Source organism: Macaca fascicularis, chromosome 5 (assembly GCF_037993035.2).
Source record: "Macaca fascicularis isolate 582-1 chromosome 5, T2T-MFA8v1.1".
In the NCBI taxonomy this organism is placed as follows: Eukaryota; Metazoa; Chordata; class Mammalia; order Primates; family Cercopithecidae; genus Macaca; species Macaca fascicularis.
The window spans coordinates 38,892,410-38,918,349 of record NC_088379.1 but is presented as its reverse complement, the minus strand read 5'-3'; the positions used below and the strand labels follow the sequence as shown (position 1 = coordinate 38,918,349).

Sequence of the window (25,940 nt, the reverse complement as noted above, 5' to 3'; positions counted from 1 at the left end):
GGATTACAGCTACCATGCCCTGGCAAAAACAAGTTTGCTTTTTATACAATACATATTTTGCTGCTTTGTTACTCTTAGGAAAGGTAATGTAGAAGAAACTGACTTGCTTGAAATTTTGAACAGACTTTTAAAATCTGTTTATTCATTTTATTTGTTAACAATTGCTTTTCTTTCTCTCTCTCTCTCTCTCTCTCTCTGTCTCTCTCTCTCTCTCTTTCTTTCTGTCTCTCTCTGTCTTTTTTTTTTTGACAGGGTTTCGCTTTTGTTGCCCATGCTGGAGTGCAATGGCACAGAGCATAGTCTTGGCTCACTGCAACCTCCACCTCCTGGGTTTAAGTGATTCTCCTGCCTCAGCCTCCCAAGTAGCTGGGACTGCAGGCACTCGCCACTATGCCCAGCTAATTTTTGTATTTTTAGTAGAGAGAGTGTTTCACCATGTTGGCCAGGCTGGTCTTGAACTCCTGGCCTCAGGTGATTCGCCTGCCTTGGCCTCCCAAAGTGTTGGGATTACAGGCGTGAGCCACCATGCCTGGCCCAATAATTGCTTTCTTTATCATGGTAGTTCTAAGCATTTTTCCCAATATGACTAATGATGTTTATGCACGTCTTTGTGCACATGTCATCTCAGCTATGATATGGAAGAAGGAGGCTGTGCGTTACATAGTTTGGAGAGCAGTAGCCATACTCTGCTTCTTTCATTTTTATTTTAGTTAGAAATGGGGTCTCTGTCACACAGGCTGGAGTGCAATGGTGTGATCATAGCTCACGGTAGTCTTGAACTCCTAGGCTCAAGTGATCCTTCTCAGCGTTCTGAGTAGCTGGGACTACTACATAAGAAGGCACATGCCAGCATGCCTGGCTAATTTTTAAAGTTTTTCATAGAGACGGTCTCACCACCTTGGCAGGCTAGTCTCAAACTCCTAGGCTCAAGCCATTCTACCTCAGCCCCTCAGAGTATTGGTTTTACAGGTGTGAGTCACTGCCCTCAGCACTCTGCTTCTTTCTGCTCAGAGAAATCATATAGACAAGCATGTGAATGAAATATTAAGGAAAAGTCTTGATTCTGTTGTAATTTATTTAGATAACATGCATCATTAACAAACTAGTACCATTGCTTGTAATATACCTCTCAAGTTTAGAACACACTAGTATTTTGTAATCCAGCTGTTAAAAACTGCTTTCTGGCCAGGCATGGTGGCTCGTGCCTACAATCCCAGCAATATAGGAGGCTGAGGTGGGGAGATCACTTGAGCCCAGGAGTTCAAGACCTATCTGGGCAACACATCGAGACCCCGTCTCTACAAAAAAGTAAAAAAATTGTGTGAGTGTGATGGCACGCACCTGTGGTCTCAGCTACTCCGGAGCCTGAGGTGGGAGGATTGCTTGAGCTGGGGAGGTTGAGGCTGCAGGGAGCTGTGATCACACCACTGCACTCCAGCCTAGGCAACAGAGACCCTATCTCAAAACAAAAACCTACTGCTTTCTTAACATTTATAAGTGGGGCCATTGTGGTGGCACACGCCTGTAGTCCTAGCTACTTGGGGGACTGAGGTGGGAAGATGCCTTGAGCTTAGGAGGTCAAGGATGCAATGAGCCATGATTACGCCACTGCACTATAGCCTGGGCAATAGAGACCCTGTCTCAAAAAAAAAAACAAAAAACAAAAAAATCATTTATAAGTAACTTGTATCCACTATTATATGGGATCAACATAATATGGATTTTTTTTTTTTAAAGAGACAGAGTCTTGCTCTGTGACCCAGGCTGGAGTGCAGTGGCGTGATCTTGGCTTGCTGCGACCTCTGCTTACTGGGTTCAAGCAATTCTTCTGCCTCAGCCTCCCAAGTAACTGGGATTACAGATGTGCACCACCACGCCCAGCTAATTTTTGTATTTTTAGTAGAGATAGGTTTCCACCATGTTGCCCAGGCTGGTCTCGAACTCCTGACTTCAGGTGATCCACCCAGCTTGGCCTCCTAAAGTGCTTGGATTACAAGGCCTGGCCTGAAATTTTTCTGTTTCTGATTTATGAAAAAATTTTCCTAGCTGGGCACAGTGGCTCACGCCTGTAATCCCAGCACTTTGAGAGGTTGAGGCAGGTGGATCATCTGAGGTAAGGAATTCAAGACCCGCCTGCCCAACATGGCAAAACTCTGTCTCTACTAAACATACAAAAACTAGCTGGGTGTGATGATAGGCACCTGTAATCCCAGATACTTGGGAGAATCACTTGGACCCAGGAGGTGGAGGTTGCAGTGAGCTGAGAATGTGCTGCTGCACTCCAGCCTGGGCGACAGAGGGAGACTCCTGCTCTAAGAAAGAAAGAAAAACATTTTCCTGAGTATTTGTTTGTTTGTTTGTTTGTTTTTTGAGATGGAGTCTCACCCTGTCACCCAGGCTGAAGTGCAGTAGTACGATCTCGGCTCTCTTCAACCTCCGCCTCCCAGGTTCAAGCGATTCTCCTGCCTCAGCCTCCCGAATTGCTGGTACTACCGGCGTGCGCCACTATGCCCCGCTAATTTTTTTTTTGTATTTTTAGTAGAGTCGGGGTTTCACCATGTTGGCCAGGCTGGTCTTGATTTCCTGACCTTGTGATCTGCCCATCTCAGCCTCCTTTAAAGTGCTGGGATTACAGGCATGAGCCACGGCACTCGGCCATATTTTCCTGAGTTTACAATGTTAAAATTTAGAATATGACTAGTAAATATTCTTGGGTATAATTTTTTTTTTTTTTTTTTTTTGTGATGGAGTCTCACTCTGTTGCCCAGGCTGGAGTGCAATGGCGTGGTGTTGGCTCACTTCATCCTTTGCCTCCCAGGTTCAAGCAATTCTCCTGCCTCAGCCTCCTGAGTAGCTGGGAGTACAGGCGCGCGCCACCACACCCGGCTAATTTTTATATTTTTAGTTGAGACAGCATTTTACCACATTGGCATGCTGGTCTCTTGAACTCCTGACCTTGTGATCCACCCGCCTCGGCCCCCCAAACTGCTGGGATTACAGGTGTGAGTCCCCATGCCTGGCTTTTTTTTTTAGGATTTAAAAATTTTCTCTGGGTGACACAGGAGGTCCTGATGACATGTGCCCTCTGGGGTGGAAATTTTAGAAAACGTTTTCAAATTATGAAACTTATGGTTATAATATTGAATACAAACAAAGATGATTTAATTGAAAAGCTTTCCTTTGTTCGACTATTTATGATCAGTTTTAACCCTAGACCTTGACCAGGCAGAGAGAATTCTTAGGATTGTATAAGAGTAAACTGCAGCCAGGAAAGGACAGGAAATTAGTAGGTGAGAGACCAAGATTAAGAATAGAAGACCTCTTTCTTCTCTTTCCCTTTTATGCAGATGAGTGATGGCTTTGGCCCCAGTGAAACATACACACTCCAGAGCGCTATACAGAGAACTTTGGCTAAGGGTTAAAGATAGTTTGGTCTTCAACTGACCCCAAGTTTTAAAACTTTTTCAGTTTATTAAGTACTGTTACAAATTCTCACTTGATCTTTGCACAAGTGTTTAAAATGAATAGTTTCAATTATCACTTCTGTTTTATGGATAAACTGAAGTCACAACGAGGCTAAGTGATTTATCTATTAATATTTCTCAGTACTGCCTTAAGTTCTTTGTCTAAGGATGTTCTTTCTGCTATCCCATGATGTTTTGGCAAGTGTAGTCTAAAGTGATTCTAGAATAGGAGTCAGATATAGGTAAAGAAAAAAAGGTCACCAAGGAAAGAGAGGGTAATGTTTAAGACAGTCCTTTGGTCTGAATGCTTGTGTTCCCCACAATTCATATTTGAAATCCTGACCCCCAGTGTGATAGTATTAGGAGGAGGTGGGCCTTTGGGTAGTGATTAAGTCATGAGGGTGGAGCCCTCATGATGAGGAGTAGTGCCCTTATAAAAGAGGGCTCAGAGAGCTGCTCGCCCTCTTCCACCATAGTAAGACACAGTGAGAAGGCACCATCTACCAACCAGAGAGTGGGTCCTCAGCAGACTCTGAATCTACCAGTGCCTTGATCTTGGACTTCTTAGCCTCTAGAACCGTGAGAAGTAAATTTCTGTTGTTTGTAACCTACCCAGTCTGTGTTATTTTGTTTAAGCAGCCCAATAGACTAAGGCACCTGAGAAAATAGGGTCACATTTAATGAGAATTTCTAGAAAAATGGTGGCACCCTGGGGGGTGAATCTTGAACAGAATCATGTGTTGCAGAGAAATGGAAACATTAAGATGAGGAAATTCTCTCTGACCTTGAAGAGTTAAGCATAGTAGCGATGGAATAGAGGGTTAAGGGGAAGAGTGTTCTCCTTTTCTTGAGTTTTGAGCATTCTCTGGAGTAGTGATCACAAAGGTAATTTGTAACTTTTATTTAGTTGTTAATTATATATTGGTAGGCAATTATTATTTAAATTAACAGTTAACTTGATTGCAAGCTCTTGATGGTAAAAGCTACCTTTGTTTCTTCTGTATCCTCCTCTGAACTCTCTTGCTGGTTACTTAGTCCCCTGAGAGCTTGTTAGATACATCCTTTTCAAGAAAGGAGAAGTGAGAGAAGACAGGGCGTTTGAATCCCACCTCCTGTGCTGTGTGACTTTGGGCAAATTACTGAAGCTTTCAGAGCCTCAGTCCTTTCCTCTTTAATTGAGTGGGTGAGAACTGCTGTATCTCCAAAGTTGTTATAGTGCTACTTTTGAAGTTGTGGTTTGTTGAATATAAATAAATGAAGAGTTGGTATACTGTCATCCAGTGGTCCCCAACCTTTTTTGCACCAGGGACCATTTTCATAGAAGACAGTTTTTTCACAGACAGTGGGCCAGGGCGGAGGTGGGGGGAGGGGGGAGGATGGTTTTGGGATGAATCTGTTCTACCTCAGATCATCAGACATTAGATTCTCATAAGGAGCGTGCAGCCTAGATCCTTTGCGTGCAGTCGCTCCAGTGAAAATCTAACGCCACCGCCGATCTGATAGGAGGCAGAGCTCAGGTGGTAATGTTCACTGGCCCGCACCTCACCTCCTGCTGTGCTGCCAGGTTCCTAACAGGCCACAGACAAGCACCAGTCCATGGCCTGGGGTTTGGGGACTCCTGTACTAATCTATACTTGATCTATACAGTGATATCTTGCACAGGCCTCTGGCCATGCTGACCTAGTTTATTCTATATATTCCTGTTGTACTCTGTGGAAAATAAACTTCTGTTGTCCCTTCTCGCCTGCTCTAGTTTCTTCCTTTTGAATAGTATGCCCTCTGAAAAGGGTGTCTTTAAGCTTTTGCTTTCTTGTAAAAATATTGTATAAGAATTTCAGGGATGGGCTGGGTGCAGTGGCTCATGCCTGCCATCCCAGCACTTTGGGAGGCTGATCACCTGAGGTCAGGAGTTCGAGACCAGCCTGGCCAACATGGTGAAACACCATCTCTACTAAAAAAAACCAAAAATTAGGCGGGTGTGGTGGTGCGCACCTGTAGTGCCAACTACTCGAGAGACTGAGGCAGAGAATCACTCAAACCCGGGAGGTAGACATTGCAGTGAGTCGAGATTGTGCCACTGCACTCCAACCTGGGCAACAGAGCAAGACTCCGTCTCAAAAAAGAAAAACAAAAATTTGTAATGATGAGTTTCAGGGAATTTTAATCCTGAGTGAGTTTTGATCACAGAGAATTGTGATATTAAGGGCATATAATGGGGTTTATTTCATCATTTAAATTTTGTATGTCTTTAACTTCTCCCAAGTATAGCTTTAGAATAATTTTTAGCAAACAGTAATTGACCAATTTGAACTTGAGTCTGCATCCTTTTTTTTTTTGAGACAGAGTCTCGCCCTGTTGCCCAGGCTGGAGTGCAATGGCGTGATCTCAGCTCACTGCAACCTCCGCCTCTCAGGTTCAAGCAATTCTCCTGTCTTAGCCTCCCGAGTAGGTGGCATTACAGGCACGCGCCACTACACCAGTCTTTTTTTTGCCCTCCTTGGCCTTCCAAAGTGCTAGGATTATAGGCGTGAGCCACCATGCCCAGCCAAGTCCGCATCCTTTTCTTGCCTACTTACCATTACAGATGCAAATGTAGTTTAAGAGAAAAGTATTTTATTGCTAAGAACTAATAGGAAGTTTTGTTTTTTTTTTTTGAGATGGAGTCTTGCTCTGTTGCCCAGGCTGGAGTACAATTGCAATGGTGTGATCTCAGCTCACTACAACCTCTGCCTCCTGGGTTCAAGCGATTCTTCTGCTTCAGCCTCTCAAGTAGCTGGGATTACAGGGGCGCGCCACCATGCCCAGCTAATTTTTGTGTTTTTAGTAGAGATGGGATTTCACCATATTGGCCAGACTCGTCTTGAACTCCTTACTTCAGGTGATCCGCCTCCCTTGCCCTCCCAAAGTGCTGGAATGATAGGCATGAGCCACTGCACCCGGATGAACTAATATTAAGTTAATTGGTAGTTATCTAATTTCTGTACTGCCCTAAAGTTGTCTTTGTAAGGGTGAAACAAACATAACTAGCATGATTGGTCATATCTGGCAGATGGTGAATGAGTCCTGGTCAGGAATTTACAATGTGACTTCCTGTATAAGATCTGTCATATACTAGATGTGTGATCTTGGTGAAATTACTACCTTAGCTGGGGCTGTGTTCCTCATTTTAAAAACAAAATTTTCCTGCTTTGATTTTTATCAGAAGGGCTCTTATTAAGATGTGAAAGTAGTAAAGCTACATTAGAACATAAACTAGGTGTGGCAATATTTGAGAGCCATTTGTGTTAAAAGAATAATCAGCTTTGAATATTTTGTAAAAAGTATTGTGTATGAGTATGTTATTATACTGAGACTTTGAGTAATCTGATAAAAGTCATCCCAACTACTTATTGATGCTTTTTAAGATAAAAATGCATAGAATGCTTCCTCTGGCCTCCCATTTCATTGACCAGTATCTCTATTTTCTGTTATATAAAAACTAATTGCATACATTCTATTTTTTTTTTTTTTTTTTTTGAGACAGAGTCTCGCTCTGTCCCCGGGCTGGAGTGCAGTGGCCGGATCTCAGCTCACTGCAAGCTCCGCCTCCCGGGTTTACGCCATTCTCCTGCCTCAGCCTCCCGAGTACCTGGGACTACAGGCGCCCGCCACGTCGCCCGGCTAGCTTTTTGTATTTTTTAGTAGAGATGGGGTTTCACCCTGTTAGCCAGGATGGTCTCGATCTCCTGACCTAGTGATCCGCCCGTCTCGGCCTCCCAAAGTGCTGGGATTACAGGCTTGAGCCACCGCGCCGGGGCCACATTCTATTTTTTTAAACCTTTTTTTTCTTTTTTACTGAGCAGGCAATGGTTATGAATAATTGCATACCTTCTAAATTGTTACTGTACATTTTCTTCTTTTTTTTTCTTCTCTTTTAGCACATCAGATTGCATTGCATTTATTACATTTTCTTCTTGCTGAGGGTTTTTATTTTTATTTTTTCATTTTTTCAGATGGAGTCTTGCTCTGTCACCCAGGCTGGAGTACAGTGGCGCAATCTCCGCTCACTGCAACCTCTGCCCCTGGGTTCAAGTGATTCTCCTGCCTCAACCTCCCAAGTAGCAGAGACTGCAGGCGTGTGCCACCACGCCCAGCTAATTTTTTTTTTTTGTATTTTTAGTAGAGATGGAGTTTCACCGTGTTCGCCAGGCTGGTCTTGAACTCTTGGCCTCAGGTGATCTGCCTTTCTCGGCCTCCCAAAGTGCTGGGATTACAGGTGTGAGCCACTGCACCTGGCCTATTTTTAACATGGAAAGACTTGTGATATTGTTCTTCATCACTGTGAAGATTTGGCTGGCTATGTGAAAAGTAACTTTATCATAAATCACGTTCTTTAAAATCACAATAAAGAGAGTTTTCATATTCTGGCCTTGAATTAGCCAGTGTTGTTCCCCCCCTTCTCAGGAAGAGCTCTGCTTGCATGGAGTGGGGGAGAAGAGGGGGAGATAATTGTTTTTCTATAAAAATGTATCGTTAAAAAAACTTCTATGTATTAATAATTTGAAATTTTTAGCACTAAAAGGTAGAATGGTGTAATGAATCTCTGTGGACCCATCACTTGCCTTCAACAGTTAAACTCATGGTGGTTTTGTTTCATCCATACCTCTCCCCTCTTGGCAGGTTTATTTTAAACTAGACCCCAGGCATTGTATCACTTTAACTGAAAATACTTAGTGAGATCCCTAAGAGATAAGGACTCTTTTTGGATGTGATCATTGACATTGTACTTATGTAACAATGTCATTTCAACAGTGTTCAAAGTTCCTGATAGTTCATAAATGTCCTTTTACTAGGTTGGTTTGAATCAGGATTGGTATCTCTTAATTTAGTTTTAATCTGTAACCATTCCCCTGCCATCTCTTAAGATTTATTTATTTATTGCCATTTATTTGTTGAAGAAACTGAGTGACATTCCCTGGATTTAGCTGCTGCATCCAAAAAATTTTTTCCTGATTATAAAAGTCAATATGTAACCATTATATGATATTTGAAAATTGTACAAAGTGAAAAGTAAAACCCTGCCACCCAGAGATAACAGATGTTAAAGTGTTATGTTTTCTTTCAGCCTTTTCATTTGTATGTGTGTTCCTATGCCTTTAAAAACATGTGCATTTGCAGGCCAGGAACAATGACTCATGCCTGTAATCCCAGCACTTTGGGAGGCCGGGGCGGGCGGATCACTTGAGGTCAGGAGTTCAAGACCAGCCTGGCCAAAATGGTGAAACCCTGTCTCTACTAAAAATGAAAAAAAAATTAGCTGGGTGTGGTGGCACACACCTGTAATCCCAGTTACTCAGGAGACTGAGGCAGGAGAATCACTTGAACCCAGGAGGCAGAGGTTGCGGTGAGCCGAGATGTGCCACTGGACTCAAGCCTGGGCAAAAAAGGGAGACTCTGTCTCAAAAAATAAATTAATAAAAATAAATTAAAACATGCATTTGCTATGTTTATTTTTATGCCATTTTTAATATGCTTTTAACATTATGTTGTGATCATTCCTTCATATTATCAAGAAAGAAAATGAGGCTGAATGTGGTGGCTCATTCCTGTAATCCCAGCACTTCGGGAGGCTGAGGCAGGAAGATCGCTTGAGGCTGAGGCAGGAAGATCACTTGAGCCTGGGAGTTCAAGACTAGCCTGAGAAGCATAATGAGACCCCGTCTCTACTTAAAAAAAAAAAAAAAAAGCCAAGCATGGTAACATGTGCCCCCATAGTCCCAGCCACTTGGGATCAGATCACTTGAACCTGGGAGGTCAAGGATGCAGTGAGCCATGATTGCTCTACTGCATGCCAGCCTGTGTGACAGAGCGAGAGCCTTTCTCAAAAAAAAAAAAAGAAAAAAAAAGAAACATTTGGCTGTATAATACTTTACAGTGTGTATCACAATTTAAATATTTCTTTTTAGCTGGATATTTAGATTATCCCCATTTTTCACTACTTTAAAGCCATGATAACCGTCTTTGTATATAAATCTTTGTACTTCAGATTATTTTCCTTGATAGGCTTAGAACTGGACTTATTCAGAGGGCATGCACGTTTTTTAACATCTGGATTTGTATTGCCAGAAAAGTTATCATAGTTTGTAATTTCCAATGCAGTGTATAAATGGCTGCATCTTACTAAAGAATTGGTTTGCATTTGCTCTTTATTTTTAAAATGTCTTTGCCAGCCATATTAGTGGAATGTTTGGAGTTTTTTTCCCCTAATTCTTTTGCTTTTTAAATTTTACTTGGGATTTTTTTTTTAATGCACAGTCTTGTGTCCTAAATTTGATATTTTTCATGGTATTTATCTTTTTTGCGTTTTATCTGTACTTTAATGGATGCAAAGTTTGTATGTATCTGTAGGAAGTCCTTCTCTGAATATCAGATAAATGTTAACCTTACTTCTCTGGTAGAATTGCTGATTTTTTTTTCTTCCTTAACTGCTAGTAGGTTTTCTTTTTCTGTTTGGAATTTTTTCTGGGGAGCTTTCCAGCAAAAACTGGAAAGTCTATTAGACAAATTCTGAAAGAGCTATAACACTGTAGGTTTTCCTAGCACTGAATTTATTGAAATTAGAATCCCTTTCCCATTTATTTGTGATTCCAATTTTGATATATAAATATAAATAAATATATTTTGAGGGGAATTTGTTCAGACAATTCTATAAATCTGATTTACTGGTTGTAAGTGTGTTTGTGTGTGTGTGTTTGCACACTGTTTTTTTGTTTGTTTGTTTTTGAGACAGAGTCTCGCTCTGTCGCCCAGGCTGGAGTGCAGTGGCCGGATCTCAGCTCACTGCAAGCTCCGCCTCCCGGGTTTACGCCATTCTCCTGCCTCAGCCTCCGGAGTAGCTGGGACTACAGGCGCCCGCCACCTCGCCCAGCTAGTTTTTTTGTACTTTTTAGTAGAGACAGGGTTTCACCGTGTTCGCCAGGATGGTCTCGATCTCCTGACCTCCTGATCCGCCCGTCTCGGCCTCCCAAAGTGCTGGGATTACAGGCTTGAGCCACCGCGCCCGGCTGCACACTGTTTTTTTAAAAACTTGTTTATTCCTGCCAGGACAAGGAAGACATTTGGCCTTAAAAATTTAACACAGGGTCATCAGGACTCACTCACCACTTCCCACATAAAAGTGGATTGTTGTAGAAACAGTAATAGTAAAATATCATTTTCATTACATTCCTATAGTACATAGCAGCCCACAAGCACTTTTATATTCAGTATATTCCAGGTTGGGCACAATGGCTCACGCCTATAATCCCAACACTTTGGGAGGCTGAGGCCAGAGGATCAGCCTGGCCTTGCTATGTCGACCATCCTGGGCAACATAGCAAGACCTCCGTCTCTACAAAAAAATTTATTTTTATTTTTAAATATATATTTTTCTTAATAGAGATGGGGTCTTGCTGTTTCTCAGGCCAGTCTTGAACTCCTGGGCTCAAGCAATCCTCCCACCTCACCCTCCCAAAGTGCTGGAATTAAAGGCATGAGCTACCATGCCCAGCAAAAATATTTTTTTAAGCAGCTGGGTGTGGTGGCCTGCGCCTGTAGTCCCAGCTCCTCAGGAGGCTGACGTGGGAGGATCACTTGAGCGCCCATGAGTTTGAGGCTGCAGTGAGCTGTGATTGCCATTGTACTCCAGCCTGGGCAACAGAGCGTGAGTCCCTCTCTCTTTAAAATATATATTTATGTATTAAATATATTAAACAAATACATTATATTAAATATGTATAAATATATATTAAATATAAATAAATGTATTAAATATATATTTATAATTAAATATAAATATATTTAATTAAAAATATATATTTGTATATATTTTGAGAAAGTTTATCTCTTTTCTCAAAATATATATTTAATTATATCTCAATTTTCTCAAAATATATATTTAATTATATTTCAATTTTCTTTTGAACTGAATATGCTAAATTGTCTAAACACGGTCTTACCCTCTATCATCACTTAATTTGTTGGTTAGAGATAATATATCATATATTTTCCAAAGACAGGCTTGTGGACTATAAAGGATCTGACAGCCAGGAGAGGTGGGTATGTGGTGTATATGCATCCCTGCTGCTATTTTATGCCCAAATCTCTACTCCATAATGCTGCTTCCCACTGAGTCTATTCACACTCACTTTCTTCTCAAGAGGGGGGCTTGACAGCCCTTCAGGGTCCAACATGCAGGTTGAAAAAAGTGTGCAGTCCTTTCTGTAAATTACCAGACCTAAAAAATATAAAAGCTATTATACAATGATACTTGCTGCTTGGGAAGTGTAATCAGTGACAGTGGGTAAAAGAGAATGAGAATGAGTGAGTTTTATTACTTGGGGGCTTTTTTTTTTTTTTTTTTGAGACGGAGTCTCGCTCTTGTTCTGTCGCCCAGGCTGGAGTGCAGTGGCACAATCTCGGCTCACTGAAGCCTCCACCTCCCGGGTTCAAGCAGTTCTCTACCTCAGCCTCCTGAGTAGCTGGGATTACAGGCGCCCGCCACCATGCCTGACTAATTTTTGTATTTTTAGTAGAGATGGGGTTTCACCGTCTTGGCCAGGCTGGTCTTGAACTCCTGACCTTGTGACCCACCTGCCTTAGCCTCCCAATACTCTGGGGCTTTTAAGTGCAGTTCCTGGAGCCCCATTTTTATTAGACTGAGGTTATCTGGAGGTGATCACATCTTGCTCATCATTGTTTTTCCCATGCGTGTTGCAGTGTTCAGTATCAAGGTGTTCAAATGAGTTGGGCTTCAGTGAATTTTTCCTTTTTCTTGATGGTGTAAGTTCTCCTCAGCAGCTCCTGGTGATGATTCCTCTCTTGATGTTTTGGGGGCCTTTTCTGTATTTGCCAAGACTTGAGTGGTCATGATTTGATGTCACTGATAGTTTTAGGTTTCTATGTTGGCTCCACTTGTTATTTCTGAAGAAGTGTACTTGCTTTGGCAGGAGTAATATTCTCTCTTACTTCTCTCCTTTCTCTACCATTTTTTCCTTTGTCATCTCAACTATGGTAAGCATCCAGATGATGTATTTGATTGCAGATGCACCTTGGGAAAAGATAAAAAACAAAACTAGGCATTGTCATTTTCCTGATTTTTTTCGGTCTTACATGTGTTTTTAAAAGGAATTTAAAAATGAATTTCCATTTGCTTTTATTTTAAACTTAATTTAACAAAGTACTATACCAATATTAGTAGTTTATGGTAGATACACTGTTTCAGATACACTGTTTCACTGTTTAGATTCTCTTCAGCTGTTAAAGCTTCCACCAGAGAGAGAGTAAGTAGGGAAGGGAAAAGTAAACTTTGAAAACTGATTTTTGCAAACAATGATTGCCTCAGATTTAGGTCAAAGGCTGACTTTAGAAGTATCCATGATAGGGCCTGTTTATATACTTTTTAATATCTTCATTGATGATGGGATATGGTTAATTTTGTAACATTTACCTACAGAGTTACAATCCCTTTTATGAGATATTATCTCTAACCAACAACTTCAGTGATGATAGAAAGACAATTTAACATATTCAGTTCGAGTACATTGATATAGAATTATTTATCCCTAGAGCTCATGGTTATAGTGGATAGAAGAACAAGAAACTTCAAGATTATTCTTTTACAAAGTTAATACTCTTTGAATAGTTAAATATTCAAATGGTGTAATTTCAGAAAACACAATCATATGCAGCAAAAAGTCTCCTTACTACTTCTGTCTCCAGGCCACCTAGGTCCTCTTTCAAATACTAAAAGTTTGGGACTATTTGCAAACATCTCTCCATTGATGAAAACTTAGCCTTAAGTTCCTAATGTTATTGGAGTTTCCACAGCAGCATTTTATTTTTATTTTGGGTAGTATCTGTTGTTTACACATGTATGCAAATTTGCACATATATGTAAATATTTACACATATGCAAATATATAATTTGGTTTAAAAAGTAATATGTATAGAAACAGGAAAATAAGAAAAAAAATCAATACCTGATCATCTTAACAATAACCAGTGTAATGAGTTTAATGTATAATAATTTTTCCCCAAGTTTAAATTCTTGGTAGGTAGTAATTCTACGTATTTTTAAAAACCTTAATCACGGGAATTTCACACTGAGCATACTGGAATTCTGACTCATTTCTTAGGAGGGAAATGAATCTCTTAGTATTGTTGCTCTTGGAAAAGGAGTGGGGAACTAACCTTTTTGAAGGAGAGAGGAAACCAGGGATTGGCAAAAAGAGTAGAGAGGTTTAATAAGGGTGCATATTTTTATACTACAGCCTTGAGAAAAATAAGGAAAAAATCCAGTTGCAGTAATTCTGGGTCCTTAGAATACTGCTTTTCTTTTTTCTGTTTTAAATGTAAGGAATGGATTGGAAGATGTATAGAGAAGATAAGCTCACAGTCAGGTTACACATTTCTGTTATATTTTGATGTGGGTACCAGGGAGGATTAACTTAAGGAAAGAGAACTTTCCACGTCACGCATTCAGTTTTTGTCTGTTATGACAATGGAGTCTGAGCAGCAAGAGTCAGAAACTCCCAAGTTATAAAATGTGGCCAGGCACGGTGGCTCACTCCTGTAATCTGAGCACTTTGGGAGTCTGAGGGAGCAGATCACTAGAGGCCGGGAGTTTGAGACCAGCCTGGCCAACATGGTGAAACTCTGTCTTTACTAAAAATATAAAAATTAGCCAGGTGTGGTGGCACACGCCTGTGTTCCCAGCTACTTGGGAGGCTGAGGCAGGAGAATCACTTGAACTCAGGAGGTGGAGGTTGCAGTGAGCCAAGATGGCGACACTGCATTCCAGCCTGGGTGACAGAGCGAGTCTCAGCCTCAAAACAACAACAACAACAACAAAATTGGGAATGTTTAACCCTTTTCAGGGATGTCCCTTCTTTATTTTCAATGGAATAGCCTAGCAGAATAAGCCAAATCTACTATAGAGATGCTGTTAGCAAGAGGCCAGTTTTGCTAGCTATACCGTGTTACTACATAGTATGTTTCATTGCTCGAATGTACCATAGCTTTAATTACCAACATTTGGGTTCTTTATAATTTTTTGAATATTCAGTAATGCACAATTCAGACAGTCCCTTAGAACAGAGTGATAGAAATGTAATTCTTAAGGGTACAAGTTTGTAAAAATACTTTTTATTATAGGTTTAAAAAATATACACAAAAGTGGACTCAACAATTTTCAGTTACCCATGATCCAGTTTCAATGGTCTTTAACTCCTGGCCAGTCTTGTTTCATTGATCCACATCCAGGTTTTTAGTTTATTTTTTATTTATTTATTTATTTATTTTTGAGACGGAGTCTCCCTCTGTCGCCCAGGCTGGAGTGCAATGGCGCAATCTCGGCTCACTGCAAGCTCCGCCTCCCGGGTTCACGCCATTCTCCTGCCTCAGCCTCCCGAGTAGCTGGGACTACAGGCGCCCGCCACCTCGCCCGGCTAGTTTTTTCTATTTTTAGTAGAGACGGGGTTTCACCATGGTCTCGATCTCCTGACCTTGTGATCCGCCCGCCTCAGCCTCCCAAAGTGCTGGGATTACAGGCGTGAGCCACCGCGCCCGGCCTAGTTTATTTTTTTTTAATGTCATTTTTTTTTAGAGCAGTTTTAGGTTCACAGGAAAATTGAGCAGAAAGTGTAGAGTTCTCACCGGGCGCGGTGGCTTACGCCTGTAATCCCAGCACTTTGGGAGGCCGAGACGGGCGGATCAGGAGGTCAGGAGATCGAGACCATCCTGGCTAACACGGTGAAACCCCGTCTGTACTAAAAATACAAAAAAATTAGCCGGGCGAGGTGGCGGGCGCCTGTAGTCCCAGCTACACGGGAGGCTGAGGCAGGAGAATGGTGTGAACCCGGGAGGCGGAGCTTGCAGTGAGCTGAGATCCGGCCACTGCACTGCAGCCTGGGTGACAGAGAGAGACTCCGTCTCAAAAAAAAAAAAAGTATAGAGTTCTTATATATCCCTTGCCCCCACACATGCATAGCTTCCCTACTATCAGACACCAGAGTGTTAACCTTTTGTTATAGTCAACGAACCAAACATTGAAAAGTCGTTTTTACCTAAAGTCATAGTTTACATTAGGGTTCACTCTTGGTATTGTACATCTTACGGAGTTTGACAAATGTATAATGACACATATCTACCACTGTAGTAGTATACAGAATTGTTTCATTGCCCTAAAAATCCCTCCATCCATTTATTTATTTTTTAAAGGTCTGTTGGACTTGACATTTTTTAAGTAAATATTTTTATTTTGCGATAAATTTAGACTTACAGAAAAGTTGCAAAGGTAATACAAAGTTACTATATACTCCTCACCCAGCTTCCCCTAATATTAATGTCTTACTTTCGGGCCGGACGTTGTTCCTCACGCCTGTAATCCCAATGCTTCTGGAGGCCAAGGTGGGAGGATCACTTTAGCCCAGGAGTTCAAGATCAGCCTGGGCAACATAGCAAGACCTTGTCTCTATAAATAAATTTTAAAAAATAAAAAAACATTTTAGAGACTCTATCGGCTATTTTAACTCCCTTTATCTCTTTCATGAGCTTGCATGAGCTGGAGTGCTTAAGGTTCTAACAGCAATGATAAATTGGTTAACAGCACTGGAAAATTCCCTCACCACATGTAGCAACAGTATGACTCAGCTGAGTTATTCCTGCCAAATTCTACCAGGAAAGGTGTTAGTTGTAGAGGAGAGAAAGTGACCTGCACCTGCAGAATAAGGGGAATTGCTTTTTGCCTTCTCAACAGTCATGTTATTTCCCTGCTTTTCTGTGCTAAGAATTGTTTGAGAGCTTCAGACATGTTTATTTTGCCCTTAATGCTACATAAAAAGTCACTTATAAACCATGTTGCTTAATATATACCTGAAGTCAGATTGCTATCACAAAAATGGGAAAATGCTGACATACAAATTCAGTGACTATTATGGAAATATAAAAAAATTTTTGAAAAGTAGCATAGGGGCCAGGTGCAGTGGCTCATGCCTGTAATCCCAGCACTTTGGGAGGCTGAGGCAGGCAGATCACCTGAGGTTGGGAGTTCAAGACCAGCCTATCCAACATGGCAAAACTCCATCTCTACTAAAAATACAAAAAATTAGGCAGGCATGTGGCGCACACCTGTAATCCCAACTACTCTGGAGGCTGAGACAGGAGAATCGCTTGAACCTGGGAGGTAGAGGTTGCAGTGAGCCAAGATCGCGCCACTGCACTCCAGCTTGGGCAACAAGAGCAAAAACTCCATCTCAAAAAAAAAAAAAAAAAAGGTAGCCTAGGAACTCCCCAGAACCTATAACACAACTTCAATAATTATCAACTTATTGTCTCTTTTATTGCATCTATGCCTATGTTTGCTTCCCTTACTGCTCCTCGATTCTATTGACTTTTCTTTTATTTATTTGTTTATTTATTTTGTAACTGAATTTTGCTCTTGTTGCCCAGGCTAGAGTGCAATGGTGCCATCTTGGCTCACTATAACCCTCCCAGGTTCAAGCAATTCTGCTTCAGCCTCCCAAGCAGCTGGATTACAGGCGTTTGCACCACCATGCCCAGCACATTTTTGTATTTTTAGTAGAGACTGGGTTTCACACCATGTTGGCCACACTGGTCTTGAACTCCTAACCTCAGGTGATCCACCCTCCTTGGCCTCCCAAAATGCTGCAATTACAAGTGTGAGCCACCGTGCCTGGCTATTTTGAATTTTCTTAGTAAACTATTTATGTTTTCATGACTTAGACCTTTATAACCTGTTGCACGTTTTTGAGAAACAAGTCTTGAAGCTGCTTGTCCTCAAGGATCAAGCCCCCCATGACTTTGGTATTGGCATTGTTCTCTAACATTAGGGATATATATTGGGGAGATGAACAAGTCTGTGAAACATACAAGATGAAACATTGTTTTAAATTACTTTCTATCAAAGACCTTACTGAGGCAGATTTACTAAAGTTCTGATTCAGTCACACTGTTCTGTCTTGCCTAGGATAGAGCAGCTTAATGTCTCTGGAGACCACGGGATTTAAATGTGCGGTGGGACTGGTTAAGTTTTTTTCTTCTGGTGCCTAGCTGCTGGTTTGTGTTGACACTTGTTTTTGGGTCTTCATCAAAAGAGAACTGTGTTCATCCTATTTTCAAAAAAAAACCCCAGTGATTTTAAAATGGAAACTGTTAACTGAAAACCAAGTAGTACTTAAAACAGCTCAAGTTTACAGGAAGAAAGTTCCACAGAAGTGTAGCACTATTGAGGAATGTCCTATTTATAAATATACTTTCTCATTTTACTGGAGGCTAATTAAGACTGAAGTATAATTTAAAATTCTAGTTGATTTACTTGTTCCTGACACATATAGAAGTAGAGAAAATAAACATTGTCAAGAATTCAGTAAATATTTATTCTGTGAGTGCTGTGGCTAAGCAGTATAGGTGGTGTTCAGAGATGATGACTAAGATTTCTGCCCTCCAGAAGCTCTGTTTTTTTTTTAGGGGTGGTGGTGGAGTCTGATTTTGTTAATTTAATGAATTAAAAAGAGATTTTAAAATAGCCATGTTTTACAATTTTGGTGGGTAATACAGTGATAAAAACAAGTCTCCCTTTCTTTATGAAAGCCAGTGTGCTTGTGCTTTCTTAAAGTTCTGTGTTCAGAGGCTACAGAGGTGGTCATTTCTGTATTTGAATTTGTTTTATAAAAACCTTAGTAAAAGGCCAGCTTGTTGACTCATGCCAATAATCCCGGCACTATGGGAGGCCAGCAGGTGGATTTCTTAACCTCAGGAGTTCAGGACCAACCTGGGAAACATGGCAAAACCCCGTCTCTACCAAAAATATAAAAATTAGGCATGTTGGCAGGTGCCTGCAGTCCCAGCTACTAGGGAGGCTGAAGTGGAAGGATAGCTGGAGCCTGGCAAGTCGAGGCTGCAGTGAGCTGTGATTGTGCCATTGCACTCCAGCCTTGGTGACACAGTGAGACCCTGTCTCAAATTTTTAAAAAATAAGAAAATCTTAGTAAAATATCTTCATTTTAACCAACACAGTATTATTAGTATCTACTAATAATAAAAAATTAGCCGGGTGTGGTGGCGCATGCCTGTAATCCCAGCTACTTGGGAGGCTGAGGCAGGAGAATTGCTTGAACCTGGGAGGTGGAGGTTGCAGTGAGCCAAGATTGCGCCATTGCACTCCAACTGGGGTAACAAGAGCGAAACTCCGTCTCAAGAAAGAAAAAACAACAACAAAAAAGAAAAGACAGTTGAGACACAGGAATTTACCGGTGAACTTTTTTTTTTGAGACAGAGTCTCACCGTCGCCCAGGCTGGAATGCAGTGGCACGATATTTTTTGTATTTTTAGTAGAGACGGGGTTTCACCATGTTAGCCAGGATGGTCTTGATCTCCTGACCTCATGATCCACCCGCCTCGGCCTCCCAAAGTGCTGGGATTACAGGCGTGAGCCACTGTGCCCGGCATACTGGTGAACTTTATATATAAGGGTAGGTTATATTTACTGTCAGAGTTTTCTGTGTTGGATATATACAATCAAACGTGAAAGCTAATCAGCTTTTTTTTTTTTTTTTTAAAAAGGTGTGGACAGAGTGGCCTCAGACAAAACTGTGAAGTAGAGTTTACACATGGTTTGCTTACCTTCCAGAAAGTGAGCCTCTCCAGCTTAGGCCACATCTCCATCTCCCCTTCCAATCCTCACCTCCCCTTCTACCTTTAGCTCAGGCAGGCAGATCTAGAAGGATATTAGATGGAAAGGTTTGCCCTGTTTATGGCTTGATTTCATCTCAATATATTTTGGTTGTTTCACCAAATCACCACGTAGAAATCTACCTTAATTTTTCTAACAGCTCTATAGGATCTTATGTACTCATTGCATCATTTAATCGAAACAACACTGATAAATCCTTTGCATTACTTTTTTCTTTGCTGTTACGGTATTCCAGTAAACATGCTGTACAGAAATTTTGCATGCTTGTTTGAATATGGATATTCAAATTAACTAGGCTGAATTATTATTATTATTTTGAGATGGAGTCTTGCTCTGTTGCCCAGGCTGGAGTGCAGTGGTGCAATCTCGGCTTACTATAACCTCCACCTCCTGGGTTCATCGATTCTCCTGTCAGCCTCCTGAGTAGCTAGGATTACAGGCGCACACCACCACGCCTGGCTAATTTTTTTTTTTTTTTTTTTTTGAGATGGAGTCTTGCTCTGTTGCTCAGGCTGGAGTGAATTGGCACTATCTTGGGTCACTTCAACCTCCACCCCCTGAGTTCAAGCGATTCTCCTGCCTCAGTCTCCCGAGTAGCTGGGATTACAGGCACCCACCACCGTGCCCAGCTAATTTTTGTATTTTTAGTAGAAATGGGGTTTGGCCATGTCGGCCAGGCTTGTCTCGAACTCCTGACCTCAGGTCAGGCCTGCCTTGGCCTCCCAGAGTGCTGGGATTACAGGCGTGAGCCACTGTGCCTGGCTGGATGAATTAATTTTATCAATCTCCTGATACGTGTAAGATTGTGTTGATTTACACTTCCAGTTTGTATTTGCTTATTGGCTCTGTGTTTTCCTGTGAATGTAATCTTCGCTCACTTTTCTACTAGGTTGCCATTTTCATACTGATTTTTTCAGAATTCTCTGTAAATTAAGGAAACTAGCCCTGATATTACACATGGTTTTTCAAGTTTGTTGTCTTTTCATTTTATGGTATATTTTTGGTTTTATAGAAACTTTTATTGGTTTTGGTTGTTAAAATTATTAGTCCTTTCCTTCATGGTTTCTTGGACTTATATTCTATATGTATCCCAGTCATCTTCTTGTAATTATATATGTGTGGCTTTTTAAAATTAAAATTTGTATTTTAGAAGTCTTAATACATAAATACATGCTCATAAGAAATGTAAAAATTGACAGTGAAACTCTGTTCCCCTATATTAAGTCTGATGTATGTTCTTTCAGTTTTTTTTTTTTTTTTTTAAGAGACCAGGTCTAGTTCTGTCACTCAGGCTGGAGTGCAGTGATGTGATCATAGCTCACAATGGTCTCAAACTCCTGGGCTCAAGTAATCTTCCCACTTCAGCCTCCAGAGTAGTTAGAACTACAGGTACACGCCACCACACCCAGCTAATTAAAAAAAATTTTTTTGTAGATGGGGTCTTGCTATATTGCTCAGGCCTCCAGTGCTTTATGTGTGTGTCACAGTTTACCTTAAAAAAAAAAAAAAGACAATTACCCTGCCATTTATTAAATAATCCATGTTTTTAAATGGCACCTTTTGCATATTCTAAATTTCAGTAAAATCATGGGTCAGTTTGTGAATACTGTATTCTAATCTGTTGCTGTAGTTGACTAATTTTATGTGTGACTTCATTTTTAAAAGTTAAACTGGGCCAGGTGCGGTGGCTCACACCTGTAATTTCAGCACTTTGGAAGGCTAAGGAGGGAGGATCACTTGAGCTCAAGAGTTCAAGACCAGCCTGGGCAACATAGGGAGACCCCATCTTTGTAGAAAATTTAAAACTAGCAAGGTGGGGTGTGTACCTGTGGTCCTAGCTACTTGGGAGGCTGAGAGGGAAGGATCACTTGAGCCTGGGAGGTTGAGGCTGTGGTGAGGGGTGTTCGTGCCACTGCACTCCAGCCTGGGCAACAGAGGGAGACCTTGTCTCAAAATAAAAAGTTAAATCACTCATGTGTCTAGAATTTATTTTGGCATAAAGAATGAGAATAGGGAGGGAGCTAACACGATTTAGGAAATAACTTGTCTTCCTTCCAGTGATTCAATATGCTGTTGTTAAAATATCGTTCTCCAAGGAGCCCCACCATTGTCACTGATCTGTTGAAAAAGCATTTTAACTAGGTTCCCTCTACATACTGTGGCTTCCCTTTTCTCAGTTTTCCATCGTGCAGCCAAGGTGGTCTTTTTAGAACATACCAGGATGAAAGCACATTGCTTCACGTTGTTCTTCACATTACTCTTGGGGTAACGACCTAATCATGAACATGGCCTGAAAGACCCTTTGTGGCATGACTCCCTCTGACCTGTCCTGTCTCATGTTAAACCACTCTGCTCTCTGGATTCTAGCACATTGTGGCTTTCTTTCAGTTCCTCCAATGTGTCATACTCTTAATCATTAAGGACCTTTGTATTACTTTTCCCTTTGTGTCTAGAATGCCCTCCACCCCCGAGTCTCACACCTTCTACCTCTACCTCACCCTAATGTATTTAACTCATTCCTCCACTCGCAACTCCTAGTTAATTCTTCAGTAAAATCTTCCCTGACACGCCAGATGAGTTTAGAATGTGTATGTGCTCTCTAGGCACCATTTACATAACAGCTTTTTTGAGATATGATTCACATACCATACAATGCACCCATGTACAATGTACAATACAGGCCGGGCATGGTGGCTCATGCCTGTAATCCCAGCACTTTGGGAGGCTGAGGCAGTCAGATCACTAGGTCAGGAGTTCGAGACCATCCTGGCTAACATGGTGAAACACTGTCTCTATAAAAAAAAAAAATAGAAAAAATTAGCCAGGCATGGTAGCAGGCACCTGTAGTCCCAGCTACTCGGGAGACTGAGGCAGGAGAATTGCTTGAACTCGGGAGGTGGAGGTTTCAGTGAGCCGAGATCATGACACTGTACTCCAGCCCGGGTGACAGAGCAAGACTCCATCTCAAAAAAATAAATAAATAAAATAAAATGTACAGTACAGTGGCTTTTAGTATATTCACAGAGTTGTGTGATTATCACCATAAAACATTTTTTTCAGCCCCTAAAAGAGCCTATACACGTTAGCAGTCACTCCCTATTTTCCCTGCAAACTTCCAGCTCTAGGCAGCCAGAGTGATTTTTTTATTGGGGTAAAATATAACAAAATTTGCAGTTTTAACCAGTTTTAAAGTGTACAATTTGATGACATTAATTACATTCACAGTGTTGTACAATCATCACCATCATTTTGAAAACTTTTTTATTACCACAGATACAAACTCTACTCGTTAAGCAGTAACTCCCCATTTCTTTCTTCCTTAAGTCCCTGGAAGTCACCATTCTACTTCCTGTCTCCATGAATTTGCCTATTCTAGCTAGATATTTCATATAAATTGAATCATACCATATTATTTTTTGTCTGGCTAATTTCAGGTTGATGAATGTTTTCAGAGTTCCTTCATGTTGTAACATATATCAGAACTTCATTCCTTTTTACAGCTGAATATCCCCATTGTATGTGTACACCACATTTTGTTTATCCATTTTTCAGTCGATGGACACTTGGGTTGTTTCTGTCTCTTGCCTATTGCAAACAATGCTGCTGTGACTATTTGGTAAATACGTATCTGTTGGAGTTCATGTTTTCTTTTTTTGTTATTGTTTATAAATAGAGACAGGGTCTTTCTCACCGTGTTGCCTGGGCTCGAGTGATCCTCCCACCTCGGCTTTCAAAAGTGCTGGGATTACAGGCGTGAGCCACCATGCCCAATCTTGAGTCCATGTTTTCAAATCTTTTAGGTATATACCTATGAGTAGAATTGTTGAGTCTTATGATAGATAATCTGTGTTTAACTTTTGAGGAACTGTCAAACTATTTTCCACAGCAGCCACACCACCATTTTACATGAGGGTTATGTGAGGGTTCTAATTTTTCACATTACTTATTTTCCATTTTGATTATGGCCATACTAGTAGGTATGAAGTGGTATCTAACTGTGGTTTTGATTTGCATCTCCCTAATGATTACTGACTTTAAGCATTTCTAATATAATTATTGGCCATTTGTATATTTTCTTTGAATAAATGTCTGTTCAAGTTATTTGCCATTTTTAAAATGCTTATCTTTTGTTATTGAGTTATAGGAATTCTTTATATATTGTGAATATTAAACCTTTATCGGACAGATGATTTGCAAATATCCATTCTGGGAGTTGTCTTTTTCACTCTTTCATTTATCTTTTATAGCATTTATCAGTTTATATTTATAATTTTAAAAACGTTTAGATTAGTATCTTTACTACTAGAATGTGAACACTATTAGGGTAAGAACTATCAGTTTTTGCTTACTTTAAATTTCTTTTTTCTTTTTTCTTTTTATAGAGATGAGGTCTCACTATGTTGCTCAGGCTATTCTCAAACTCCTGAGCTCAAGTGATCCTCTTGCCACAGCCTCGCAAGTGCTAGGATTACAGGTATGAGCCACCATGCTCAGCCTACTTTTAAATTTCTAATAGGCCTAGCACAAGCACTAAATATTTTTGAGTGAATGAACTAAGTTCCTTTAAGTTAATTTATGAATTGTTTTATTGATCTGCCTATTCCACCTTTTAACCAGAATGGTTTTCCGTGACTAATGCTGTATATAAGCATTAATTTTACTTGTTATTGAGATATAATTGATAAACAATAAACTATGTACATTTAAATATACAATTTGATAAGTTTTGATAGATGTGGCCACAATTCACATATATTAGACCATTTGAAGTTGTCCCACAGCTCACTAATGGCCTATGTATGTTTTTGTTTATTTTTTCAGAGATGGGTTCTCACTTTGTTGCTCAGGCTGGCCTTGAACTCCTGGGCTCAAATGGTTCTCCTGTCCCACCCACCCAAGTAGCTGGGACTACTGGTTTATCACCCTTTTTTCTGTTATTTCATTTTTGATAGCTACTGTTATTATGTCTTCAAGTTCAGTAATCTTTTCTTCTGTAATGTCTAATATGCTGTTAAACCCATCTGGTATATTTTTCATCTCAGACACTATTGTTTTAATCTCTACAAGTCCAATTGGATAATTTTACTATCTTTTTTTTTTTTTTTTTTTTTTGAGACGGAGTCTCGCTCTGTCGCCCAGGCTGGAGTGCAGTGGCCGGATCTCAGCTCACTGCAAGCTCCGCCTCCCGGGTTCACGCCATTCTCCAGCCTCAGCCTCCAGAGTAGCTGGGACTACAGGCGCCCACAACCGCGCACGGCTAATTTTTTGTATTTTTAGTAGAGACGGGGTTTCACCGTGGTCTCGATCTCCTGACCTTGTGATCCGCCCGCCTCGGCCTCCCAAAGTGCTGGGATTACAGGCGTGAGCCACCGCGCCCGGCCAATTTTACTATCTTTAATGTCTCTCCTTAATATAGTCATTCTTCTAGTTTCTTCGGGTTTTTCCACCCCGTAATTGGGCCTAGAGTCTCCTTGAGGCAGTAAACTGGGCCAGTGATAGGGCTCACCTCATTTGTTTTTCTGTCTCTGAGGTCTTACTATTCTTTGTAGCCTCATGTTTGATGTCTTTTTTTTTTTTTTTTTTTTTTTTTTTTTGGTGGAGTCTTGCCCTGTCGCCAGGCTGGAGTGCAGTGGCGCAATCTTGGCTCACTGCAACCTCTGCCTCACGGGTTCAAGCGATTCTCCTGTCTCAGCCTCCTGAGTAGCTGTGACTACAGGCACACGCCACCATGCCCGGCTAATTTTTGTGTTTTTAGTAGAGACGGGGTTTCACCATGTTGGCCAGGATGGCCTCTATCTCCTGACCTTGTGATCCACCCGCCTCGGCATCCCAAAGTGCTGGGATTACAGGTGTGAGCCACCGTGCCTGGCCCTTTTTTTTTTTTTTTTTTAAATGTGAACTCACTATGTTGCCCAGGCTGGAATGCAGTGGCATGATCATGGCTTATTGCAGCCTTGACTGCCTGGGCTCAAACAATCCTCCCACCTCAGCCTTCTGAGTAGCTGGGACCCAGGTGTGTGCCACTGCCACAGTGCCCGACTAATTTTTAAATTATTTTTAGAGATGAGGTCTCACTAGGTTTCTCTGGTTGATCTCAAACTCCTGGGCTCAGGTGATCCTCCCTCTTCAGCCTCCCAAAGTGCTGGAATTACAGGAGTCAGCTATCATGCCTGGCCTTAATGTCTTAAAAACAATTGTTTCTGGCCAGGCATTGTGGCTCACACTTGTAATCCTAGCACTTTGGGAGGCCGAGGCGGGCAGCTCACCTGAGGTCAGGAGTTTGAGACCACCCTGGCCAACATGGCAAAACCCCATCTCTACTAAAAATACGAAAATTAGCCGGGCGTGGTGTGCGCCTGTAATCCCAGCTACTCAGGAAGCTGAGGCAGGAGAATCACTTGAACCCAGGAGGCGGAGGTTGCAGTGAGCTGACATCACACCACTGTACTCCAGCCTGGGTGACAGAGTGAGACTCTGTCTAAAAAAAAAAAAAAAAATATATATATATATATATATATATGTATGTATAAAAATAATTGTTTCATGTATTTTGTCTAGTTTTTAAAAAACTGTTTTAGGCAGAACAGTAAATCTGGTTGCCAATACTCCATCTTGACCTCTCATTTGTTTCTCTTTATTTTTCGAAATCTACCTAGCCATTTCTTAGCTATGCCATTAATTTCCCCCCATAAACCTTGGTATCATTTTAGATACCTTTTCACATGTCTTTCTTGGTGGGGGTAAAG

At 41.1% G+C, this 25,940-nt stretch overlaps 1 protein-coding gene and 1 non-coding gene across 5 annotated transcripts in view; one reads left to right on the top strand and one right to left on the bottom strand.

The window, feature by feature from the left end:
- SMIM14 (small integral membrane protein 14) overlaps positions 1 to 25,940 on the top strand; it is an 80,166-nt gene that overhangs the window by 7,850 nt on the left and 46,376 nt on the right. Inside the window, exon 1 of one of the 4 annotated variants that reach the window (XM_065544880.2) lies at positions 3,927 to 4,043. The exons of 2 other annotated variants lie outside the window; for them this stretch is intronic. The gene's annotated coding sequence lies outside the window, so the exon portion shown is untranslated. Of the gene's footprint in view, positions 1 to 3,926; positions 4,051 to 25,940 lie in introns of those variants that run through there. One more of the 4 variants, XM_065544879.2, reaches the window with a different exon arrangement.
- On the bottom strand, positions 9,969 to 10,030 carry LOC123573767 (U7 small nuclear RNA). Its single transcript, XR_006698501.1, has one exon. It is a non-coding gene; the product is annotated as a U7 small nuclear RNA (small nuclear RNA).